The sequence below is a fragment of the Trichechus manatus genome, unplaced genomic scaffold (genome assembly GCF_000243295.1).
Source record: "Trichechus manatus latirostris isolate Lorelei unplaced genomic scaffold, TriManLat1.0 scaffold00096, whole genome shotgun sequence".
In the NCBI taxonomy this organism is placed as follows: domain Eukaryota; kingdom Metazoa; phylum Chordata; class Mammalia; order Sirenia; family Trichechidae; genus Trichechus; species Trichechus manatus.
Window position 1 is genome coordinate 3,324,516 of NW_004444032.1, and position 12,703 is coordinate 3,337,218.

Below are 12,703 nucleotides of genomic sequence, written 5' to 3' on the forward strand. Positions count from 1 at the left end.
GGTGGATCCGCGCTGCGTTAGCTGGAAGGGGACCTCTGCATGAATCTCTCCTCGCTCTCTGTTCTCTTTCAGTGTTCTTACTCCGTTTGGTGTTCGGCTGAGTTCTTTATCTCTTCATTTGATGTTCTAGGGTGTCAGGATTGTTGATTCTCTGTTTGGCTTAGTTTTTCGGATCTTTGTTGTGGAGGGACGGCGTGGTGCTTCTGCCTAGACCGCCATCTTGCCGGAGTCCCTGTCAGGTTTTTAATTACTTTGGAATTTTGTTTTTCAGTCATGTTCTATTTTAGACTTTTGTTTGGACTTACTGTTCCACAGAACAAGGAACTAATGTTGCCTCTCTCCCCCAAACTGGACTGACAACTTGTCAGTTTACTAACAACATGTCAGAAGTTTGCATAATATGAAGACTCGAATTGAAAAATGCTTATGTTAAAGTGATAGAGCCTGAGTTTAATATTCATCATACCTTTCAGGTGTTTGTTTCACTGGCACATTCCTAATTTTGAGGGGTTTGAAATAAAGCTGTGCTAATCTCCTAAATCTTAACAGTAGAATTGCCAGTTTTATTTCCATATTTCTCATTAAGCTGGGTTTTTCTACGGTATGGAAGAAAGGGTTGTGAGGTGACCTTATGTGTCAGTTAAAAATCACATTCTAGAGAAATTTCCGTTTGAAGCAGCTGTGTTCTCCTTGAATGAATTCTTTGTGTGCCAAGTATCTTGAGTTTGCCTCTGGCTTTCTGTGTGCATGTATCTAGGTTTTTAAAAAAATCTTTGTGCTCGATTTTCTGAAACTCCTTAACAAATGATAATACATCACTGTTGTATTACTTGTTATCTATAAGGTAGAGTTTTTAGAGCGTTCACATAGAAGTTTTTCTCCTGTGGTCACGTCCGTCTATATTTCTATTTCCAAATGATAAGTACCCTAACGTTTTGAGTACTTCTTATTCTAACTTTTGAGGAGTTGGCTAAATTCAAACACAAATTTTTTAAAAATTTAACTCTTTTTACTATTGTAACTTTGTTTTATATCTGAAGTTGCTGCTGTGTCTTTCATTGGCCTCATTTCTTGTGGGATGGATAGCATAATGGAATCTTTATGAAAGCTTCTAATTTGGTAGCCTGCTGTATGTGCACGACATAGTCTATGTTTGAAACTCTTATTCTGTGGTTGTGAACAGAGGGCAAAAGAGAAGAATGAAGAGAAGTGCGATGGCTGATGGATAGAAAAAATATTTTTATTTTTTGGATCACTTTTTGGAAAAGCACAAACCAGTCGTTCCACGTGACATACTGCTGCCAGAAACAAAATGATGTCCTTGTCATGGTAGTTTAGGCAGCTTCTTTGTCAGACTGGGACTCTGTGTATCTGGTACTTGAAGAACAATATGAGGAGATGGTGTATTTTCAGTTTCGCCTTGTCGCTAGTGCTGCTCTGCTGATGTTTTCTGGTGGGTCTGTCTGTTCCAGGCTGAGTTGTAGAGGGTGGAACGAGAGAAGAAGCAAGGCTTTACAAAGGGAGCCTTTTGAACAAGGAGGTAGAGGTGCTGCTGCCAACGGATGACCTTCATGTCTCACACCCCCCTCCCCACTCTGCTAAAGTCTCGTCTTCTCTCCTTCTGACTCTTTCTTCTGTGAAAATGCTTTATTCATTTAAATTATAAATTGACTTGAGGCCATTAAAAATTAAGTAAGAAGAAATGGTATACTATAAGCCTCACTTCTGAAATACATAAACCTCTTGCCATCAAGTCGATTCCAACTCGCAGCGACCCTATAGGACAGGGTAGAACTGCCCCATAGGGTTTCCAAGGAGTGGCTGGTGGATTCGAACTGCTAACCTTTTGGTTAGCAGCCGTAGCTCTTAACCACTATGCCAAAATCCTCCTTGTGTACTGTAGCAGGAACATGACAGCTCTTTTAGATGCTGATGTAACACTGCATTCATTGCCTTTCATCTATAACTGTGATGAAGGAAAATGAGACTAGAAGCGGCCTTCACAAAGGTCTTAGGGAAAGAGAGAGCGCTATTGGTGTCCGTAAGCGTTCTGGGATTCTCCGATATCCTGATGCTGGGTACTTAATAAAAATTGTTTATTTGAGTGACCGTGTTCCCACAGCGATTTTACTATCGCATGAAAGTCCCAGGGGATGAGTTTCTCAGGGTGTGTTGTGTGCGTGCACACATGCGCAAACATGCACGTGCAGCTTGTGCTAAGCAGATGAGGGCTAGTGGCCAGTCATGCTGAAGAGCTGACCATGGTGCCTTCCTAGCATGGAGAAGAGTAGCACTTCTGTAAAGCAGGTGCCCTTTCCTTTAAGCAGACCTAATGCTGTGCTGATCAAGATCTAGATGTCCCCCAAAGGGAGTACTTTTTTTTTTTAATACCTTATAAGAGAGCTTATTTCAGATTTTTGTGGAAAAAAAAAAAAAAAATCAGAATTCCTCTATTGCATTTGACATTTCATCTATGAATGTGATTTGCGAGTTTGTAAGAAGATAGTTTAACAGCAATAACTACTATTAACTGAACAGCTCTATGTTCCGGGCATGGGTTTAAGTGCTTTTAAGTGCATTGTTAGCTTGTCTGCTCCTCACAGTAACCTTGTGCAGTAGGTGCTGTTATTATCATCACTGTATTTCAGAAGCACTGTCTAAGATTTGGAAAAGTTACCTGTCCAAGGTCACACGAAGTAAGGAGTGATACCACACTTTGCGCCCAGGGCTGTCTGATTGCTGAGCACAAACCCTTAACCAATCCCTAAGCCTAAACTGACTTTAAGGAGCTCTGATGGCACAAATGGTTAAGTGCTCTTGGCCACTAACCAGAAGGCTAGCAGTTGGAACCCACTCAGTGGCTCCATGGGAGAAAGACCTGATGATCTGCTCAATGGCATCTCACAACAACAGACCAACTTTGGCCTGACATCTGCAGCAGTGGGACAGGCACCACTCTGCAGAGACAACATAGATTCCCAACTTTTCTTCCCAGCTGCTTGTTTTAGCTGTGATTGCGTGCTCTGCAGCTTAATTGTTGGACAGTAGTGACTGAAATTAGAAGTTGGTTGGCAGAATTATCTTCCCTCTTCCCCTCACTCCATCTCACTATCCCTGTAACCTAGGGCAACTTAGGTCCACCAAAGGATCACCTTGCCCAAGATCTTAATGGAAAATGGTATGTAAAGTTGCTGACACCTAGGTGGTCAATGTAAGTGTGATGATTTCATTAAAAACAAAGAAACAAACAAAAACCACACAAACACAACAACAAAACTTGTTTTTTTTGTAGGTGTAATCTCAGAGCAAATGCACTTGGTTAAAAGAGGCAGGTGTGCAGGAGACAGCTTATTATGAGCCAGTTCCTGCATTGTTACTGAGGAGGACTAGGTAGCTAGAAGAGGGTGGGGGACAAAATTACTGTAATTAAGATACAGTAATTGGCAGGTTTGTGCAAAATACAGGTTTTTCTGTTTTGATTTTGAAGAAACCAAATAAAGGCATTATATGTATGAAATTTTTTTCCAATATATTTTTCAGTGCCAAGAAATTGGGCCATTAAAAATTTTGTATTGTTGTGAAGAATGGAAAGGTACAACAAAAGGCCATGCAGACAGAGGGGCCTTACTGCAGGAGGGAAGAGAAAAGCTCCCAGTTCTGAGTTGGATTGTGGGATCCAAAGGGAGGTCCTCAGACAGGGTACATGGACTCAGGGACTTTCCAAGGGATACAAGGTTGGGGGGAGCAATATGGAGAGGTTTAAGGGAATCTATTTCCAGATAATACCTTTCATGTACACTCTTTATTTAGTAGCTGTAGTCTTCTTTCTCACCTCCCCTTTCCCAACAGACCTTCACCCACTCGACCAGAGAAAGGCCAGTGTCCATTCTGCGCCTCCCTGATCTTACTAGGATGCCTGTGTGGACCCTAGGGTAGAAAAACTCTTGGGGCGTCAAACAAAGGGATGATCGAAATAGTGGTGTTGGTGTTGATGAAAATTAATGACTCTAATGACAGGAGAACAAATACTTTGGCAATTCAGGTGGTACCCAATTCTTTATTTTCCACAAAATTGAAAGAGGACTTAACTGAGTTGTCAGCTGATCATTAAAAATAATTTTGATGATAGATCACCCTGAGAATTTTTTGGCATATGCTCCAGAAGGGATTCAAACTCCTGAGAGATATTATTATAACAGATTTAAATTTCCATGTAGTTATTTGTGTAAACAAATTTTCTTGGCTATTATATTAAAAAAGAGATGTGTTCGTGTGGATAGGAATAAAATTGATGCTGAGTTTTGTCTAATTTTAGCAGTATTAATCTACAAATACACAATTTAATTGGGAAAAAAGCCTTACCCATTTCATTAAGAGATGTATTTCTAAAACAATCTATTTTTAATAATCATTTGTAAAATATGTAATCTTTATGTTTTTATCAATCATGTATGACTAATAACTGTAATGCAAATCAATCCAGATTAAAATAATAATAATGAGAGTCTTATAGTTACAGGAAATTTAAAAAATTCGTATTTATATTTTTATGTATGTAAATTTAAAAAGTTCCTGTGACCATAAAATATTTATATGTAAGTGTTTAAAGTTTCCTGTGACTGTTAGATTCTTACAAGGATATATCATTTTTTTCAAATTATGTGTAAATGTATAAATATAACTACTCCTAACTTACTGACTATTTTGTTTTCAGACATTTAGTATTTACGACAATAGTAAACTTTTTAAAAAATTTAAACATATAAACTTTAGGTGAAAAAAATTTAGATGTCAACTTAAAAATGTTCAAGGGGAAACATAGTTGTCATAATTCTTTTAGTAGGCATGCAAGCAAAAAAAAAAATTGAAAAACATTGAGAGAAAGCATCATCTAGTGATGATTAGAGCACCAGTCATCTGGGGATATAGTATGAAAGTGAGAAGGAATCCTATAATCGATTGGTGTCACAAGTCTGTGGAACCACTTAGGGTCACATAAAGGAAGATTTTGGGAAAAGCATCTTCCACTCTCCTAAGGTGGAAGTGAGAACTTTTAATTAAGACAGTAGTAGTGATGGTAATAATAATTATTATTTAAAAGCCTGTGATTATTCCCTATAGTCATGTTTTCATTCCTACATATAGATGTGTGTGTGTAGTAGTAGTAGTTGTTCCATGTGATAATGATAATATTTTTGGTCCTTTTGCAAGACAAAGGTAAAAATCAATGAGCTTGTGATTTGGTGCAGGATAGCACCCATGTTCCTTTCCGTGATGAAATGTCAGCAGTTGACTCTGAAATTGAGCAGTGAGTTGTTAAACTGTGAGAGACAAAAGATCCAGATAGAAAAGGCAGCGTGTATGTTGTGGGTCATCACAGTCTTTTCCAGATTACATGTGCATGTGTGAACAATTTCTGCTTTTAGAAGATGGGCACCATCTCAGATTGAGTACTAATGTCTAATGGGATCCTACAGACTGTCACACTCATCCAAAAAGTCGAAGGTCTTTAGCTGGTCAAGGGCAGCACTCCACAGAGGGCACGGTCCTGGTTGTGGTTTAAACCATACCTGGCAGGCTGAGGCCAGTCGCAGTACAGGTGGAGAAGCAAGAGGGAATCGGTGCAGAAGACGGGAGGTGGGGAAAGGCAAAGAAGGAAAAACTTGCATTGGCAGAGCCAGAGAAATCTTCTCTTAGGCATCTTTGTGGGTCATCAGATGGGGGCTGCTGCTGAAGTCTGGTCCCCCAGCCTTAGCATCGTCTCACTGTTGTCAGGCTGCCCAGATACCCTGCTTGCTTTCTGGATTGACTTAGTGTCTTTTTTGGTCACTGCATTGTTGGATATAACTGCTTGGGTAACCTTTCTTGGGGGCCGTTTTCCACTTGGAATAGCCAGTGAAAATGTCTGGCTGAGGGTTTTGCTGGGCTAGGTCCTGCCCTTGGGCATTTCCAAGTTTTTCTTTAGCTAGCATAGACACGATCAGGGGTCTCCTGCAGGTCTTTGTAGCCTTTGGGAGTAGGTGATTACTAAATGTTGTGCAACTAATATTTGTTTGGAAAGCCGGACTAGATCCCAGTGGAGCCCTTTTGAACTAGCTGCTGACCGCCTTTAAAGGAGCAGCACAGCTTTCAAAGCTACTTCTGTTTGGCTCTTTTATTAATCTCTTTAGGACATGATTCCTTAGGGAACCAGGATAAGAGGACCTGCTGCCTGCAAAACAGCTGCTTCGCCACTAAGTCTTCAGGAAGAGACAATGGAAAAGAATCTAGCACAGCAAGGGCTATTGTCCAGAAGTGACATTTTCCTCCTTTCCTTGAAGTGTAACTGTTGTGATGAAACATGGAAAAGGAATTATAAATTGGAAAAAAAACAACAACATCCTTTTGCTGTTTCTTTCCCACACAATGCATGTGAGGGATTGTGCTTTTTTTTTTAAGCAATTCTTTTCCCCCTGGTTTTTGGATCGAACGTCTATAAAACCTAAATTAATCAGGCAAACATATAGAACATCAGAGGGATTACACTGAATGCCAGAGGATCATTGGGTGGCCTTTGAGCTGTTGACATGCCAGATGTCTTTAGTATCAGTGAAATGATAAATGTCCACATGATCAGACTGGTTATCATGAGGGCTCACAGGAGGTGATTAAGCTTGTCTCTAGTTACCCAGGTTTTGTTTAGATCTGAGACTGTATACTCTGGTTTCTGGTCTATTTGTGGGGATCCTTCAGTGCAGGTTGTCATTTGCTAAACATTTGGAAATGTCAATAATGTAAAGAAAAAAAAAAAATCAATCCATAATCCTACTTGTAGAAATCACCTACTGTTATTCTTTAAGGTATTCCCTTCTTGTCTTTACATTTTTTTTATTTATTTGATGTATTCTTTGCAGTAAGAGGATCATATAATATTTACAATTTGGTATTATGGTTTTTCTACTTAACGATAGACTGCAAGCTAATGAATTTATCTCTTTACAGAAGGTAAATATTGAAAGTGTGAATTACTGTAATTTTGGGCAATTACTATAGTCTGCTTTTGGAGGGAGCAATTGGCCTGATTTTTACCTGTTTCTAACATTGACAGTAACTATCTTTTTTTCCATTTGCCATCAAGTCAGTTTCGACTCATGGCGACTTCCTGTGTGTCAAGTGGAACTGTGCTCCATAGAGTTTTCAATGGCTGATTTTTTGAAATTGGATCTTCAGGCCTTTCTTCTGAGGTGCCTCTGGGTAGACTTGAACCTCCAACCTTTCGGTTAATAGCTGAGCATGTTACCCGTTTGCACCACCCACGTGACTCCAGTGACTATTTAAAAGTTGCTTATTCTCTTTATAAAAACAAAAACAAAAAAACCAAAACCGTTGCTGTTGAGTCCAACTCATAGCGACCCTATAGGACAGGGTAGAATTGCCCTATAGAGTTTCCAAGGAGCAGCTGGTGTATTCAAACTGCCGACCCTTTTGGTTAACAGCCATAGCTTTTAACTGCTGCACTCCAAGAGCTCCATTCTCTTTATAACCCATTGCCATCGAGTCGATTCCAACTCACAGTGACCCTATAGGACTGGGTAGAACTGCCCCATAGGGTTTCCAGGGAGCAGCTGGTGGATTCCAACTGCTGACCTTTTGGTTAGCAGCCGAACTCTTCACTGCTGCACTACCAGGGCTCCATTCTCTTTATAGTACACTGGAAATGGAGATTATCTAACCTTTATCTGAAGTCAGGTGATTTTAATGATTCAATTTCCACTAAAGACAGAGGACAAATGCTCTGAGAGATTCAGTCAGAACTCCCTTTTTAGAGGGAAATATTTCACAACCTTAAGTGAGAGGCTTGTGCATTAAAGTGAGCCTGCAAAAGAAGAGATAAAACTTTTCTTATTCTAGAAGCGCTTCTCTGTTTTTTTGACCTTTTCTTTGTTTTTTCCTCTGTTTGACCAGGTGGTAGAAGACATTTCCTTAAATTGCCGTGGAGTATCTCAAAACTCAAGCACAGGGAACTTACTGGAATATTTGATTTAAATTTCGTTTGGGCAGCTAGAGAATCATTTGAAGGCAATATATTTTCCATATATAATAATACAGAGAAATATTCAATGTGCATGGGGAAAAATTACTTTAGGGCCGGGGATGGGGTAGGGAAAGAGCGTACCAGGTGGAAGCAGTGTGTTGATAAAGGTCTCGTTCTGGGATTTTGTGATCAGGTCATTGTGTTCTATTTCATTATTGCGCTTATAACTTACAAATGTATCATGTTATTTTCTTTTTAGCTTTTTTTTTTTAATTGTATTTTAGATGAAGATTTACAGAGCAAATACTTTCTCATTAAACAGTCAGTACACATATTGTTTTATGACATTGGTTAACAGCCCCACAACATGTCAACACTCTCCCTTCTCGAACTTGGAGGACCTTTTTTTTGGTGAAAATATACATAGCCAAAGTTACACCATTTCAAAAGTTATGTTATCTTCTATGGATCAAATGTTGTAGCAAGGTAAAGGGAAAAAGTTAAATATAGAAGAAGGAAAAAACACTTGTTTGCATGGATCATATTTAGTGAAATAAATTATGACATGATCAAGATCCTCATTATTATTCCTTTACATAGTTTTTCTTTTCAATAGCTAGTCTATTCTATGAGGCAGATTGTAATTGTATTCATTAGTTATTTCTTTATGGGAAACAGGTTAATTATTTTTCCATTTAAGGGGAAAATTAGTATTAGAAGTGAGCCATTTAGCCTTCCCAACTGATATGAAAATGCAGAAGCTTATGCCATTGAAGCATGATCCTGAAATATCTGTGCTGTGAAGGAGGGTCAGTACTGTTTGTGAAAGTTTTTCTAACATTTAGAATTGAAAAGCTTACCTTCCCCTGGTGGCTCAGTTGTTAAGTGCTTGGCTGCTAACTGAAAGATCTGCCGTTTGAACCCACCAGCTGCTCCACAGGAGAAAGATGCGGTAGTCGGCTTCTTTAAAGATTAAAACCCAAACCTGTTGAGTGGATTCTGACTCATAGCCATCCTACAGGACAGAGTAAAACTGCTGCAAAGAGTTTCCAAGGAGCTGCTGGTGGATTTGAACTGCTGACCTTTTGGTTAGCAGCCAAGCTCTTAACTACTGTGCCACCAGGGCTCCCTTTAGAGATTACAGCCTTGGGAACCCTATCAGGACAGTTCTCCTGTGTCCAATAGGGTGGCCATGAGTTGGAATTGACTTGATGGCACACAATAGTACCATCCTCTGGAAAGTTAAGTTGTGGGTGTTTGTGAGAGTGGGTTCAATCCATGTTCAGTTTTGCCTTTTTTTCTGCTGTACTGTGACTGTAGATGTTTTCACAATTTAAATGCATGGCAGTGGTTTCAAGGTATCCCCAATTTAGAATGTCTAGGCCCTGGTGGCGTAGTGGTTAAGAACTTGGCTGCTAACCAAAAGGCTGGCAATTCAAATTCACCCGCTGCTCCTTGGAAATCCTATGGGGTGGTTCCACTCTGGAATCAACTCAGCAGCAATGGGTTTTTTTTGGTTTGGTTTAACTGGATCATTTTGCTAGAAGACCTATTTTTTAGCATGTATAATATTGCTTCTTAGTATACTGTCTTCTGAGACCAGAGCTGACATTGTTTCTGAGTATCTCAATATCTTGATAATTATTAATGAGGAGTCAATTTGACTATAAAATTTCTTAGATTGCTTGAGCATTTATAATCACCAACCTTTTGTTTTATGTTTACTTGTCTCCATTTTCTATGAGCTGTAATGATAGGAATAGTAGTGATAAATAAAAGTCACAGATTACGCCTGTCTGATTTTAGCAGATATGACAAAATAGCTGGAAACTTTCCGGGAATTTATCATTTCATATGGGTTTTTCTTTTTTTTTTTGGTACCTAAGAGGCCCCTTTTAGCACCCTGATTAAAAACATTTTTTAAGAAAATGTTTGTAAAATATGTTAATATGTTTCCCTGTTAAAGAGTGTTTGGAATATAGTTTGACTTTTTATCTAAGTAATCAAGGTCACCATTACGAAAGCACTTCTTGTTCTGCAGTATAATGATGTCTTTGAAGCTGTCGCGATAAATATGGTTTCTCCTATAATAGATAATCCCAAACATATATGATTTTTGAATGCTTCCCTTGCCTTTTATACTTTATATCTCTCATTTTATTTTATTATTTATTTATTGTGATTTAGGTGAAAGTTTACAGAGCAAATTAGTTTTTCATTCAAAAATTTATACGCAAATTGTTTCATGGTGTTGGCTGCAGTCCCACATTGTGTCAGCACTCTCCCTGTTTGCTTTTCCACCCCAGGTCCACCCTGTCCATTTGTCCAGTTTTCCTGTCCCCTCCCGCCTTCTCATCTTTTTTTCCTGGACAGATATTGCCCATTTGATCTCGTATACTTGATTGTTCTAAGAAGCACGTTTCTCACAAGTATTATTGTTTGTCTTATAGGCCTGCCTAATCTTTGGCTGAAAGGTGATCTCCTATTTCATTACTAGGCCATCACTTATAATCTTCCTTGATGTTTTTTTGCAGCCCCTCCCCTCCTGGTAATTTGCTGCCTCTGCTTAGCTGTGGGAATGGAGATTGTAAGAATTAAACTTGTTGGGCGCCATTGAGTTGATTCCGACTCATAGTGACCCCATGTGACAGAGTAGAACTGCCCCATTGGGTTTTCTTAGCTGTAATCTTTATGAAGCAGATCACCGGGTCTGTCTTCCATGGAGCTGCTGGGTAGGTTCAAACGGAACTGCCAACGTTTTGGTTATCAGCCGAGTGCTTAACTGTTGCACCACTAGGGCTCTTTTGAAGTTTTAGTGGTTGTATATAAATCAGGGGCCTGAGAGGCCTAAGAAGCACTGTTTCAGGAAAAAATATTGGTAGATTTTGTAGTGTCTAGTTGAGTTGCTCAGCTCTTCAGATTGATGTAACTTTTATTGGGTGCCAGTTGTAGGCATCTATCAGCTCTCTGAAATTGAGCTGGCAAAGCACAGAGGTGATTTGTCTCCTTCCTCCCTTATCAGCTATGACCATTTAGTTTCTGGAGTTGAAAAATAAAGTTTCCTTTTCTCTCTGGCTTGATTTGTACTTTGGAATTGAGGCCAAAATTCTCATTAAAGACTGTAAGAGAAAGATGAAAAAGAACAAAAGGCCTTGGATGGACCACAAACACGTAATTAAAACTTATATGCCTAATTCTGCATCTTTGCTATTGACATGATATTTTTCAGAAATGTCTTCGTGCAGTCAGTCATAGAATAATTTATAGTCCGCTCCCCCACCAACACACAGGGAGTGCTTCCTTTGAAAGATCAAATATTTGGGTAGTAAAAGTCTCAGTTTAAACATTCAAAGACTTCAGTGGTCATGCTCTAAGTGGCAGTTTAGTTTTGGTGTTTAAACTTTCACCCTTTAAGCCCTCTTACCACTGATTTTACTTAGAATACTATAGCTTTGGAATGATAGTGGTAATAGGAATGCATGTATGGCTTTCTAAAAGGGACCACCTAGGGGAATACTTTTTTTTTCTTTTAGAATTATCATGCTTGTAATTTTTCATGGACTTCTAACCCAAACTGGGACAACAGATGTACCTGATTTTCTCCTCCAGTGACTTACAAATAAAGCTGTAAGGAGAATTCAGAATTATTCTCTTCATAGGCCATAGGCAGCGCTTACCTTCCCTGATTCCTTGTATTGTATTGCTTAACTATGTTTGTAGAGGAACTTTGTGTATGTGTGCTGCCAGTTCAACTAAAATGAAGTCACTTTCTTCCAGAGACTTTGGCTTATACAGTTCCAAACCGCGTATTCAGGTGAAAGCACAGATACTGGAATAGGAGTGATGAATCAAAAACATTTAATTCTCATTCCATGTAGTCTAACCAAACCACACCCAGCCCACTGCCGTCGAGTCAGTTCCGACTTATAGAGCTCCTATAGGACAGAGTAGAACTGCCCCATAAGGTTTTCTGGACTGTACTCTTTAAGGGAGCAGATTGCCAGGTCTTTTCTCCCATGGAGCAGCTGGTAGGTTCGGACTGCTGACCTTTTGGTTAGCAGCTGAACGCTTTAACCATTGCAACATCAGGGATCCCTCAGTGTAGTCCAAATGAATTATTCAACATTTTGAAGAATTTTTAAAGCACATTTTTAGATTGTTGTACAATAAAATTAATGATGTAAAGACATTTTAAAACTCCATTAAAACTTGATTTTTTCCTGATAAGTACCAGACAACTTTTATTCCAAATTGAGAAAGTATTTCAAAATACTCCTGAGAGTAGTATTTTTTTGTGTCAGAAAATGTGATGTGTGGTGGATTCAATGGCTCGAAAAAGTGATTTTCACATATTAATTTAGCCGAAGTGTGATCATTATTATATTATGTATATTAGTAGCTTTTAAAATGTAGGACAATTGTTTATTTAGAGTTTGAGTGAAAACAGGCTGGTGGGAAGTTTGCTGGCCTAGGAAAAAGTCAAGGAGGCTTTCATTTTAAAATGAAGGAACTAAAAGGCTTAGAAGAATCTTAGAGATTATTTAGATTCTTTTTTTTTTTCCTGAAGAGACAATCAAGGCCCTGAGTGGTTAATTGAATTACTTAAGTTTACACAGGTTGGACTTGAACCAGAGATTGAAGAAACAGAGTACTAAGGCCCAAAGGCATTTAAAATGAACAGTTGTTAAG

General features: G+C 38.9%; 1 protein-coding gene across 1 annotated transcript in view; it reads left to right on the forward strand.

Annotated features, from left to right (window-relative positions):
- DOCK4 (dedicator of cytokinesis 4) overlaps positions 1-12,703 on the forward strand; it is a 481,731-nt gene that overhangs the window by 27,697 nt on the left and 441,331 nt on the right. The gene's annotated exons all lie outside the window — the stretch shown is intronic.